At 41.4% G+C, this 11,532-nt stretch overlaps 1 long non-coding RNA gene across 1 annotated transcript; it reads left to right on the top strand.

Moving 5' to 3' along the window:
* Positions 1-6,957: 6,957 nt before the first annotated feature.
* Positions 6,958-8,188, top strand: LOC138735630 (uncharacterized). The gene is made up of 3 exons (XR_011339830.1): positions 6,958-7,238; positions 7,355-7,482; positions 7,849-8,188. It is a non-coding gene; the product is annotated as an uncharacterized lncRNA (long non-coding RNA).
* Positions 8,189-11,532: the final 3,344 nt, after the last annotated feature.

Raw genomic sequence — 11,532 nt, 5'->3', positions numbered from 1 at the left:
TACAGTCATGGTATCATGTTTTTACACATATATTTGGTTCTGGTAGATTGTTTTGTTGACCATTAATTATCACCATAACACCATTGCCACTAATGTGTCCCCCCTTTCATCGGGCATTGTTCTTGCGAGTCACATGATCTGTGGAAGCTAGTGCAAATTTACTAGGTAGCCTGGTGGTCCCTTGGGGTTACTTGCTCTTAAGTTGTTCGGGGGATCTTCCCCACTGGTCTCAGCCCTTCAATGGCTAGTTCTGGAAGGACCACAAAGCTTTTGCATTGGCTGCACCAAGATTCAGTGCATCTCATGGCATGTACTCCTGCAACTTGTAACGTGCCAGTCAGCAGGCATTCCTTCACTGACGTCTCACTGTGCAGAAAGGCCACAGTTTTCGAACACACAAAAGGGTGACTTTCACTGAATTCATGATCTGCTAGCCTCATTGGATGTCTATTTCTCTGTGTCCCTGGGAACAGCCTGCAAATCAGAGTTCTGTGTTCTACTACTGGGGATTTACCAAGACAAAGACACTGGAATCCTTCTCTGTACACAGTTAGCAAAGAGGTGGACATCTCTCTGAAGGCCACTGTGTGTTGGGGGTGATGTTCTGATCATACAGCAGTGGTTCCCAATCTTTTTCTTTCCACTCACATCCCACCTTAAGAAATCCCTGTGTCATTGGTGCTCTGTGATTAGTAAGGGATGACTTAAGGTGGAATGTGAGTGGGAAGGTTGAGAATCACTGCTCTAGATCCAATAGTTACTGAAATATTTTGCTTGAGAAAAATGGTCACTGGCCCATTTCCTTTGGAGTTATGAAACCATGCACATAACAAATCAATTAGGTACGATTAAAACAGTGCTTTTCAAACTTTTTCTTTCCACCTACATACCACCTTAAGCAATCCCTTACTAATCACAGAGCACTGATGGCATAGGAATTACTTAAAGTGGTATCCTAGTGGAAAGAAAAAGGTGGAGAACTACTGTCATACAGAAAAGATTTGACGAGGAAGGCTCCTCTTACTGTCAGCAAGGCTAGGTCCTGATGTTTGTTTGAGAGTTCTGCCGATGAGGCATGCTACCAAATGATCCGGACTGTCTGATCAGGGAACTAGCCCACAGAATCCAAAGAGTCTTTGTCCCTAAGTATCTGAAAGACAATCTGTGCTGGCTGCTGCCTGATGGACTTGTAATCATAAAAAATTGCAGTACTGCAGGTGGTGATGCAACAGGGAGAGTGGGGAGCACAGACACAGTGCTGCCCCACAGGGTTCGATCACCCAGTCCAACTACCAACATCTCCATACAGGCTTTAAACAGCCTGTTAAAGGAGTCAATGGTGTTTTATTTTAAAAAGCTGCAACTGTGCGATCTGGACACAAGCTGGCAGCACCAATGCTGACAGCAGCCTTGAGGGGTTGCAGACTCCAGAGGAACAGAACAGAAAACAGGGAGAACACCCCCCCCCCCCCCCCCCCCTCAGCAGAGGAGATGACCTACACATGGGGACCAGAGCAGTGGACCAGTGAGGGGCTCTCTGGCAGAGGAGCACACAGGTGGCAGGCTCTTGGCGACTTGAGGTGAAAAACACACAGCCTGCGTAGTGCTGGGAACTTGCGGTCAAACGACTCACACCAAGTTGCAGACTACTGGAGTGGAGACTGGGTGAAGAGATGCCAGGAATTGGGATGCCAGAGGGTGCTGAGGGCAAAAGCAGCTCCCAAAGGGTGTTGAAGGCTTCCTGATTATGTCAAAGGTTTGGATCTGGAGTTCAGGTTGGTTTGAACTGAATTGGAGTCTTGTGCAGCTGTTGCAGAGACTTATGGGAGTAGTGGAGGTGAATCCAAGGACACACAGTGAGTGAAGGACTCACTTTTTCTTCTCTCTGACTTTAAGTGGCGCCGGGCAATTTCTGCAGATGGCAACTATTTGCCTTACAGCAGACTAAATGCAATTTTGTGAAATATTACACTTGTTTTATTACATGACCATAAAAGAATCTCGAGTCAAAACTGGAAGAATTTTTCCACAAAGGAAATGAAATGTGGCAATGTCCAAATGACAGGGACATTGCATGGTAATGGGGCCAGGCCCATCCTTCACAACAATTATACAGCAATCCTCTCCTGGGTGCATGGGTGGCACAGTTGTCAAAGTGATTAGCGCAACGCCATTAGAGCACCAGCAATTGGGACCAGGGTTCAAATCCCGCATACATTCTCCCTGTGTGTGGGTTTCCCTGGGGCCTCCAGTTTCCTCCCACCGTTAGAAACGTACTGAGGTTAAAGATTAATTGGGTGCAAATTGGACAGCATGGACTCGTGAGCCAAAATGGCCTGTTACCATGTCGTATGTCTACATTTAAAATGTAAAAATTTAAATTTAAAAGGAGGACTGACCTCTTAGCCAGTACACATCATACGAAGGATGATTCATGAATGAAGTTTGTGTACCTGTGGATGATCGGTATTGATTCAGGTTCTGGGGTGAGGTCCCAATCAGCAGTTTGCTCTCTGAGAAGTGAAAGATCCAGACTTTTCTTTAGCCAGTTCCCTTTATTTGTTACACAGGCCTGTGGGAGGTGTGTCACCTCCCCTTCCTCACCCCCCCCCCCCCCCCCCACTCAGCAGGGATCAGGGAGCTCGCTAAATGTCAGTTTGTTCACTCTGCTGGAATCACAAAAGTTTCCTCCGAAGTGAGTTCACTCTGCTGGAATCACAAAAGTTTCCTCCGAAGTGACAACCATTAAGCCATACAATTTATATACGCAAGTCACATGATCAGTGGAAATCAAAACCATTTTAAATTTACTAGCTAGCCTGGTGGCCAGGGAACAGACAACACGAGGCTCATCACTTACAACCATCTCAGCATTCTTTCACAAAGCAACAAAGCACTTTGTGGGCATTAATTAAAATTGATCAATCTACAACAGTCCACACTAAGCAGGCCCTTGCTTCCATAACATAAACAAAAGAATTTGGGAGAAACACAAAAGCTGCAGATGCTGTAATCTTGTGTAGATAAATGCAGGAGGAACTCAGCAGGGTAATTTGCTTATGGGTAAGAATGAGCTGGGAGGTGATGTTGAGACTGTTCAAGGCTTTGGAGAGGCCAAATTTAGAATACTGTGTGCAGTTCTGGTTCCCAAATTATAGGAAGGGTATTAATTAATAAGGTAGAGATGGTGCCAAGAAGATTTACTAAAATGTTGCCTGGATTACAGTATCCAGAATATGGAGAAAGATTGATTAGACTGGGTCTTTATTCATTGGAGCATAGAAGGTTTTTTTTAATTTTTATTTTATTTTTCACACTATGAACCATATTGACCAAAATACACAAACATTTCCCTCTTGAATATACAGATTTTCTCCATTTTTCCCCCTCCATTCCCTCCCTCCCCATCCACTAAACGTTCAACATATACGATACATTAAACCCATTAAACAATGTCATCACAAATGAAAATAAACAAGAAAATTGTGTCATCTACTTTTACACACTGGGTCAGTTCATTTCGTCTTCTCATTCTGTCATTTTAGGTGGTGGAGGTCCGTGGTAGGACTTCTCTGTTGTGTTCCATGTACCATTCCCAAATTTGTTCAAATACTGTGATGTTATTTCTTCACAATACATATATTCATTTCTATGTATCATTGCTCTATTCTCAGGCTATCTTCTGATTTCCAGGTTGACATAATATGTTTTTTTGCTACAGCTAAGGCTGTCTTCTTCTTCTTTGGCTTGGCTTCGCGGACGAAGATTTATGGAGGGGGTAAAAGTCCACGTCAGCTGCAGGCTCGTTTGTGGCTGACAAGTCCGATGCGGGACAGGCAGACACGGTTGCAGCGGCTGCAGGGGAAAATTGGTTGGTTGAGGTTGGGTGTTGGGTTTTTCCTCCTTTGCCTTTTGTCAGTGAGGTGGGCTCTGCGGTCTTCTTCAAAGGAGGTTGCTGCCCGCCAAACTGTGAGGCGCCAAGATGCACGGTTTGAGGCGTTTTCAGCCCACTGGCGGTGGTCAATGTGGCAGGCACCAAGAGATTTCTTTAGGCAGTCCTTGTACCTTTTCTTTGGTGCACCTCTGTCACGGTGGCCAAAAACAGCAAATAATTACAGTAATATCAAAGATGGGGAAAGATCCACTAACACCAGCATCGTATAGACCAATATCTCTACTCAACACAGATTATAAGATAATAGCTAAACTATTAACAAACAGATTGGCCGACTGTATACCAAAAATAGTAAAACTAGATCAAACTGGATTTATTAAGAAAAGATGAACAACGGACAATATCTGTAAGTTCATTAACTTAATCCATGCAGTACAAGGAAACAAGACGCCAACAGTGGTGGTTGCCTTAGACACAGAGAAAGCCTTTGACAGAGTAGAATGGAATTATTTATTCAAAGTACTACAGAGGTTCAACCTTCCAGAGAAATATATTAATTGGATTAAAGCATTATATAAGGGACCATTGGTGAAGGTGACAGTAAATGGATATATAATCAAACCAATTTAAATTAAGCAGATCAACTAGGCAGGGATGTCCACTATCTCCCTCACTGTTCGCGTTAGCTATAGAACCCTTGGCAGAACTGATAAGAACATAAAATAAAATAAGAGGGATAAAAATAAAAGAGAAGGAATATAAAATCAGTCTATTTGCAGATGACGTCAGTAAACTTAACAGAACCAGAATTATCAATAAAAGAATTACATAAGAAATTGAAGGAATATGGAGAAGTATCGGGGTACAAGATCAACGCAAATAAAAGTGAGGCGATGCCAATGAATAATACGGATTTCACAAAGTTTAAGAAAGAATCAGCATTTAAATGGCAAACACAAGCAATCCGATATCTAGGTATTCAACTGGATAATAATCTAGGCCATCTATACAAATTAAATTATCAGCCATTAATGAAAAAATTACAAGATGACTTAGAACATTGGAAAGATTTACCATTAACACTGATAGGAAGGGTAAATTGCATTAAAATGAATATTTTCCCAAGGATACAATATCTATTTCAATTGTTACCAATTCACCTAACAGAGAAATTCTTCAAGGAGCTAAAGAAAATAATAAGGAAATTCTTATGGAAAGGGGGGAAACCGAGCATAGCGCTAGATAAATTAACAGAATGGTACAAACAAGGGGGCTAACAGCTACCAAACTTTAAGAATTATCATAGAGCAGCACAATTAAGATATCTATCAGATTTTTATCAAACAAGGGAAAAACCAGATTAAACCAGATTAGAGCTAGATAAAATAGGGGAGAAGGTACCAGAACATATACTATATAAGTGGGATGAAAAGCTGGTGCAACATAGGAATTCACCAGTACTGCACCATCTGCTCAACATTTGGAAGAAGATTCAAGTAAAAAGGAAAAAAAAACAAATTATCAACTACCAAAATTAATATTGACACAAAATCAACTAATCCCTTTTATAATAGATAACCTTTCCTTCAGAGAATGGGAGAGAAAAGGGATCAAAAGAATAGAAAAATGTTTTTCAGGAAATAAATTATTATCTTTTGAACAAATGAAGTACAAGTATGGTATAACTCATGGTACAATGTTTGCATACCACCAATTGAAAACCTAAAGGACAAATTGGGAAGCAGGCTGAGGTTACCAGAAGGAAGCAGCTTTGAATATGTGATTACAGACACAATGATAATTAAAAGATTTATAACAAACATGTACATCAAGCTGCAAGAGAAAGAGAACGATGAAATAAGCCGTAAACCCAAACAAAAGTGGGAACAAGATCTAAAGATAAAGATAAAGAATGAAACATGGGAAAAGCTATGCTCCGGAACTATGAGAAATACAATAAACACAAGGTTACGCATGACACAATATAATTAGTTACACCATGCCCCAAAGTTAAATAAATGGGACCCAACGGGTCTTACAGTTTTTGCTGTAAGAAGGAAACGGGAACAACAGTGTATGCAATTTGTATTAAATAAAATCACAAAAAGCCACATACCAAAAAATCCAGAGATCTTTCTTCTAAGTAATATAAGAAATAAAAAACGGGCTCAATTTGGATGGAGCACAAAAAAGATTTATTATGGAGCATAGAAAGTTGAAGGGGGATTTGATAGAGGTATATAAAATTATGAGGGGGCTAGATAGTAGATGTGAATAGGCTCTTCCCCTTGAGGGTAGGTGAGATTGGAATGAGGGGGCATGTTAAGGGTTAGGAGGCCAAAGTTTAGAAGTAACATAAGAAGAAGCTTCATAACTCAGAGGGGTGGCTGAGTGGAATGACCTTCCTGAAGAGGTGGTTGCAGCAGGGTCAATTTAAAAGAAGGTTGGATGAGTGCATGGATGTGAGGGGATTGGAGGGTTATGGACAGGGAGCAGGTAGGTGGAACTAGTGGAGCTCATTTAAATCTGTGTGGACTAAAGGGGCCGAGATGGCCTGTTTCCGTACTGTAATTGTTATATGGTTATATTTTTGGGTCCAACCCCTTTATGAGGCCAAGATAGAATGGATGAAATTACGCATATAAAGGGGGAAAGGATTTGTTAATCATCAAACAATAATTCAAGAGGGAAGGGGAAAAAAAAGTAAATGAGAGAGAACCATAACTGGTTCTTGTTATTTGGTGACCGAGTTAGAATGTGGTTTAACATTACCTCATGTAAATACATGATGGACCTTGTGTATTTAGTTTGACATAAAAAAGTCAAATACTTAACTGATGACGAGGTTGATTTTCAGGAAGGGCGTCAAACTATCTGCATGTTTTTAGTAAGTAGTTTTGCCAAGGCTATTACTGATTTAGGAGGCTGAGGAAAAGCCTGGACACATTTTATCACCATGTGCACTACATTTTAATAGTTTATGAATCACTGGTCTAGGTGAAACAAATAAGTATAATGTGCACTGTTATCTAGTTTTGGTTTGCTATCTGAATGCACAAGGACAGAATTAATCGAAACTGAAGGTGTTTATTTGCAAGAGACGGACAGCATCCCTGTGTTATTTGCTCAGACTGACCCAGATTAGATCTGGGGGCAGGCTTGTGACATGAAAGTGTGAAAAATGGCTGAAGATGATTAAACTAGCACCACTCTGTGAGAGGTGATAGAATGTGAAAGATGTAGATTAGAGCTTGAGAATAGACAATACTAACTAGTGGGCCACTTTCTTATCAGAAGCCTCAAGGATAAAGGAGTCTAGTTCGGACTGGCACGGTGACCTAGGGTACCCCACAGTAACCATTGCCCTTGCTTAATGAAGACATGAATATTAACTTAGATGCTCTGTTACTGTTCAATGATGTAAAAAGTGAAAAGTAAATACCCATCTTATATTTCCAGGTTAGCTTTTCGATGGAGATCTTCGACATCTTAACTCATGAAAAAATCTGAGATAATGGTATGGGCAGTGAATGAAAGCGATACTGTACTCTTGGAAATATATTCATTTTAATACAATTGTGTTATAGGTAAGTCCATCCATCTGCTTAGATCTTCTTCAATCTTTTTAAGCAATGGTAAATAATTCAATTTGTATCAATGTTTTATCTGGCATAAATTTATTTGTTTGTCTGGATTCCTCCCCCATTGTTTGAATTCTGAGATTTCCTTCTAGCATATTCTGCTTATTTCTTGAAGAAGGTGTCAGGTCCAAAACATTGGCAAGATATCTTTGTCTCCTATAGACCAACTGAGTGCCTCCAGAATCTTTTCTGCGCCCTTTCCAACTTTTTAACATCTTTCCTGTAATGTAGTGAACGGAATGGCTCACAGTACTCTCGCAAGTGTGGTCTCACTGATGCCTTGTACATGATGTCACGATTTCTGTATTTCAGTGACCTGCCCAATGAAGGCCAACATATCAAGTCTTCTTTGCTGCCCTGTCCATCTGAGTGGCCACTTTCAAGGAACTAAACGCCTGTACTTTTAAGTCTCCTGAAGGGCCTCAGCACTGAAAGCTTTCTGATTGCATCAGTGGTTTAGACCTGGAGCTCAGGTTGTCAATGAATTGAACAGGAGTCTGTGGCTGCAGGGGCACTGGAGACCACTCAATGTCTCTGAAGGGATTCTCTTGCATCTCTTTCCCTTGTGGTTGGGGGTGCTGGGCAATGCTAATGGCAACACTTTGTTTACCTTTATGACAGACAAAGGTCTTGTAAAATGCATTTTTTTGTTTTATGACAATAAAAGAATCTGAAACCTTGACATTTTTTGATTCACATAATATTCATGTTACTCGTCAGCAGTTTCTCCACATTCCTCTTATTTTGTTGGGAAATTCCATTTGTCGGTGAAACCTGGAGCTCTTTCACCTTGTTTTCAGTTGTGAAATTAAATTATTGGCAAGTTGACAAAGCCTGGAAATATCCAGCAGGTCAGACAAGGGGTGGCATGGTTAGGGCAATGCTATTACAGGGCCAGCAATTTGGACTGGGGTTCGAATCCCACAGTGTCTGTAAGGAGTTTGTATGTTCTCCCCATATCTGTGTGGGTTTTCCCCGGAACTCCAGTTTCCTCCCACCCTTCAAGACACTCCGGGGGTTGTAGATTAATTGGGTGTAAATTGGGCAGCATGGGTTCGTGGACCAAAATGGCCTGTTACTGTGCTGTATATTTAAATTTTAAAAAAATTAAATCTGTGAAGTAGTAATTCGTGCTTCAGCTTGATGACCTTAACAATAGAAATAGGGCATCATGCAGTCATCAAATCTTACTGCATGGGAATAGGTCCACACGTCCAGCTTGTCCTGCCTTCCTGCTTTAATCTCACTTCTCCATATGATGCTCAAACCCCAACTAAACCCTCCCCCCCCCACCCCCCCTCCCCCCCGAGTGAAGAACCATCACCTCGCGACCCTGCTAAATCTTACCCCACCTTATAGTTATGCCCTCTCATCTTTGATTCACCTATTCCAGGAACCGGACTGTCACTCTTCACCTTATTTATGACTCCTTGTGACTTTATAGACCACAATAATATGACCTCTCCACCTTTAAGGAAAGCAGGTCTAGTTTTTTTTTCCCAGTCTCTCACAATAATACAACTTTCCTCATCCTAGAAATAACTTCAAAAACCTCTTATGTACCCTTTCCAATTTTATATTCTTCCTATAGCTAGGGGACCAATATTGCCCACAATATCCCAAGAGTGACTTCACCAACATTTTGCTCAACTTCAAACATGTCCAAACAATGGCTCAGTCAATAAAGGCAAGGGTCCGACACACACCCTTCACTATGTCTATCTGTGCTGCCAACTTTAAAGAGCTATGTCTCTGCACCCCTAGGTCCCTCTGATCCACAACATTCTTTATCAGTATTTGTCATGAAGTTCGTTGTTTTGTGGCAGCACAGTGCAAGCATTTCAAAATAAATAAAAATAGGGCAAGAAAAAGACAAAGTGTGGTTCATTTTTCATTCAGAAGGATGATGGCAGCTGTCCTCGAGCCGCTGAGTGCTCATCTTAAGGCTCTTGTACTTTTTTCCCCAATAGCAGAAGAGTGAAGAGGGTCCTTGAGGATGGAGGCTTCTTTCTTGTAGATGTGCTCATGAAGTGAGGAGCACTGATGTTAACAGTGTAAGTAGTGCCCTAGTTCAAATTAACCAAATGCAGAACCTCACACTTCTAGGTTGAACTGCATCTGCCTTCTGGATCCCATTGTGAACCCAGCTATGCTTATTACCATAGCACATTTTCATATCATCATCAACTAATGTTTTGGGCTTGTTCCCTTCATTAAGGTATGAACAAAATATAGGCAGGCACTGGAACAAAAAGTTTGGGGGGGGGAGTTGTGGGGCAGGGAGGAGGAGCACAGTCCCACAGGCAGGAGGTAACAGGTGGATAAGGAAGGAGGGTACACCAGCAAACGGGGGGGGGGGGAGGGATGGCTCTGTGAATGGAGAGGGAAGGGGTGGAGAGTTGGAGGAAAGAAGACTGAGGGATGGGGAAGAAGGGAGAATGGGGAGTGGGCAAGAAGAAACGAGAGAAGTTGATGTTCAGTTGGAGAGTATCCAAACAGAATATCAGGTGTTGCTCCTCCAATTTACAAGTGGTCTTAGTTTGACAGTACATGAGGCCGTGGATAAATGTCAGAGTGGGGGTGGGGTGCAGAATTGAATTTACATTGGAGTAGATTATTAGGTCTGCACAGCATTGAGGGCTGAAGGGTCTTTACCGGGCTGCAGGTTTCTATGTTTTATTAACTGTTCCAGCTCATGATCTGTTTAACCTGCAGAGCACTGGTGGAATAATAATTAGAATGCCTGTGATATAGTGACAGAGCATCTCAGATTACACAATCTTTGATTTTCATCTCTGTGAAATCAACATGAATGATGCATAGTTTCCCCTTCCTGAAGTCCACAATCAATTCCTTAGTTTTGCTAATGTTGAGTGCAAGGTGGGTGTTGTGACATCACTCAACCAGCTGATCTATCTCACTCCTGTGCATTTCCTCATTGCCATCTGTGATTCTGCAAGTTGAGAATCACTCCTCTCGACCCAATTGTTACTGAAACATTTTGCTTGAGAAAAATTGTCATTGGCCCATTTCCTTTGGAGTTATGAAACTGTGCACGTAACAAGTAAGTTAGCGACGATTAAAACAGTGGTTTTCAAACTTTTTTTTTTGCACTCACGTACCACCTTAAGTAATCCTTTACTAATCACAGAGCACCTACGGCATAGGAAATACTTAAAGTGAGTGGAAAGAAAAAGGTTGAGAGCCACTGGTCTAATTTAATTTAAATCTGCATATATTCCTTTGAATACATTTTAAATATAAAAAAATATAAAATTTTTAAATTTAGACATACAACACGGTAACAGGGACTTTTGGCCCACAAGCTTGTGCTGCCCCAATTACACCCCATTGACCAACAACTCTGGTACGTTTTGAACAGTGGCAGGAAACTTGAGCACCCGGGGAAAACCCATGCAGACACGGGGAGAAAATATAAACAACTAACAGACAGCACCAGATTTGAACCCGGGTCGATAACGTTGTGGCGGCATGGGCACTAACTGGGCCGCCTCAAGTTGTGGAGCAAGCTATTTTAAAGTAAAAGCTTTTAAATTCCTAGTAGCAAAATATGGAAGAATGAAAATGAAACATTGAAGGAATTGTTTTGTTTCCCATCCTTTATCACAACAAAGGAGGCCATTCAGCCCATTGAGTAACCCATTTCCCCAATTATTTTCCACTAACCATCAACCTACACCAGTAATGATATATAGCAGTCAATTACCTTGGCCACCAGCAGCTCTTTGGAATGAGGGAAAAAACCGAGAAGTTTCATGAAGAAATAGGGAGAAAATGCAACACCCCTCCACCACCACAGCCCCAAAAGGCAAAACCAATTTGTAATCATTCAATGTTACCCAAAGGAGAAGCCAGGATTTGAAAGTTACTTTACAGTCCAACCCAGAATAATTCACAAATAACTACACATAGATAGCTGTTTACAAAAATAACTACACATACAGCTGCTAAACATTCTGAACTCCTGACTGGGAA

Source organism: Narcine bancroftii, chromosome 6 (genome assembly GCF_036971445.1).
Source record: "Narcine bancroftii isolate sNarBan1 chromosome 6, sNarBan1.hap1, whole genome shotgun sequence".
In the NCBI taxonomy this organism is placed as follows: domain Eukaryota; kingdom Metazoa; phylum Chordata; class Chondrichthyes; order Torpediniformes; family Narcinidae; genus Narcine; species Narcine bancroftii.
The sequence above is the reverse complement of the archived record's forward strand: the minus strand, read 5'-3'. Positions and strand labels throughout refer to the sequence as shown.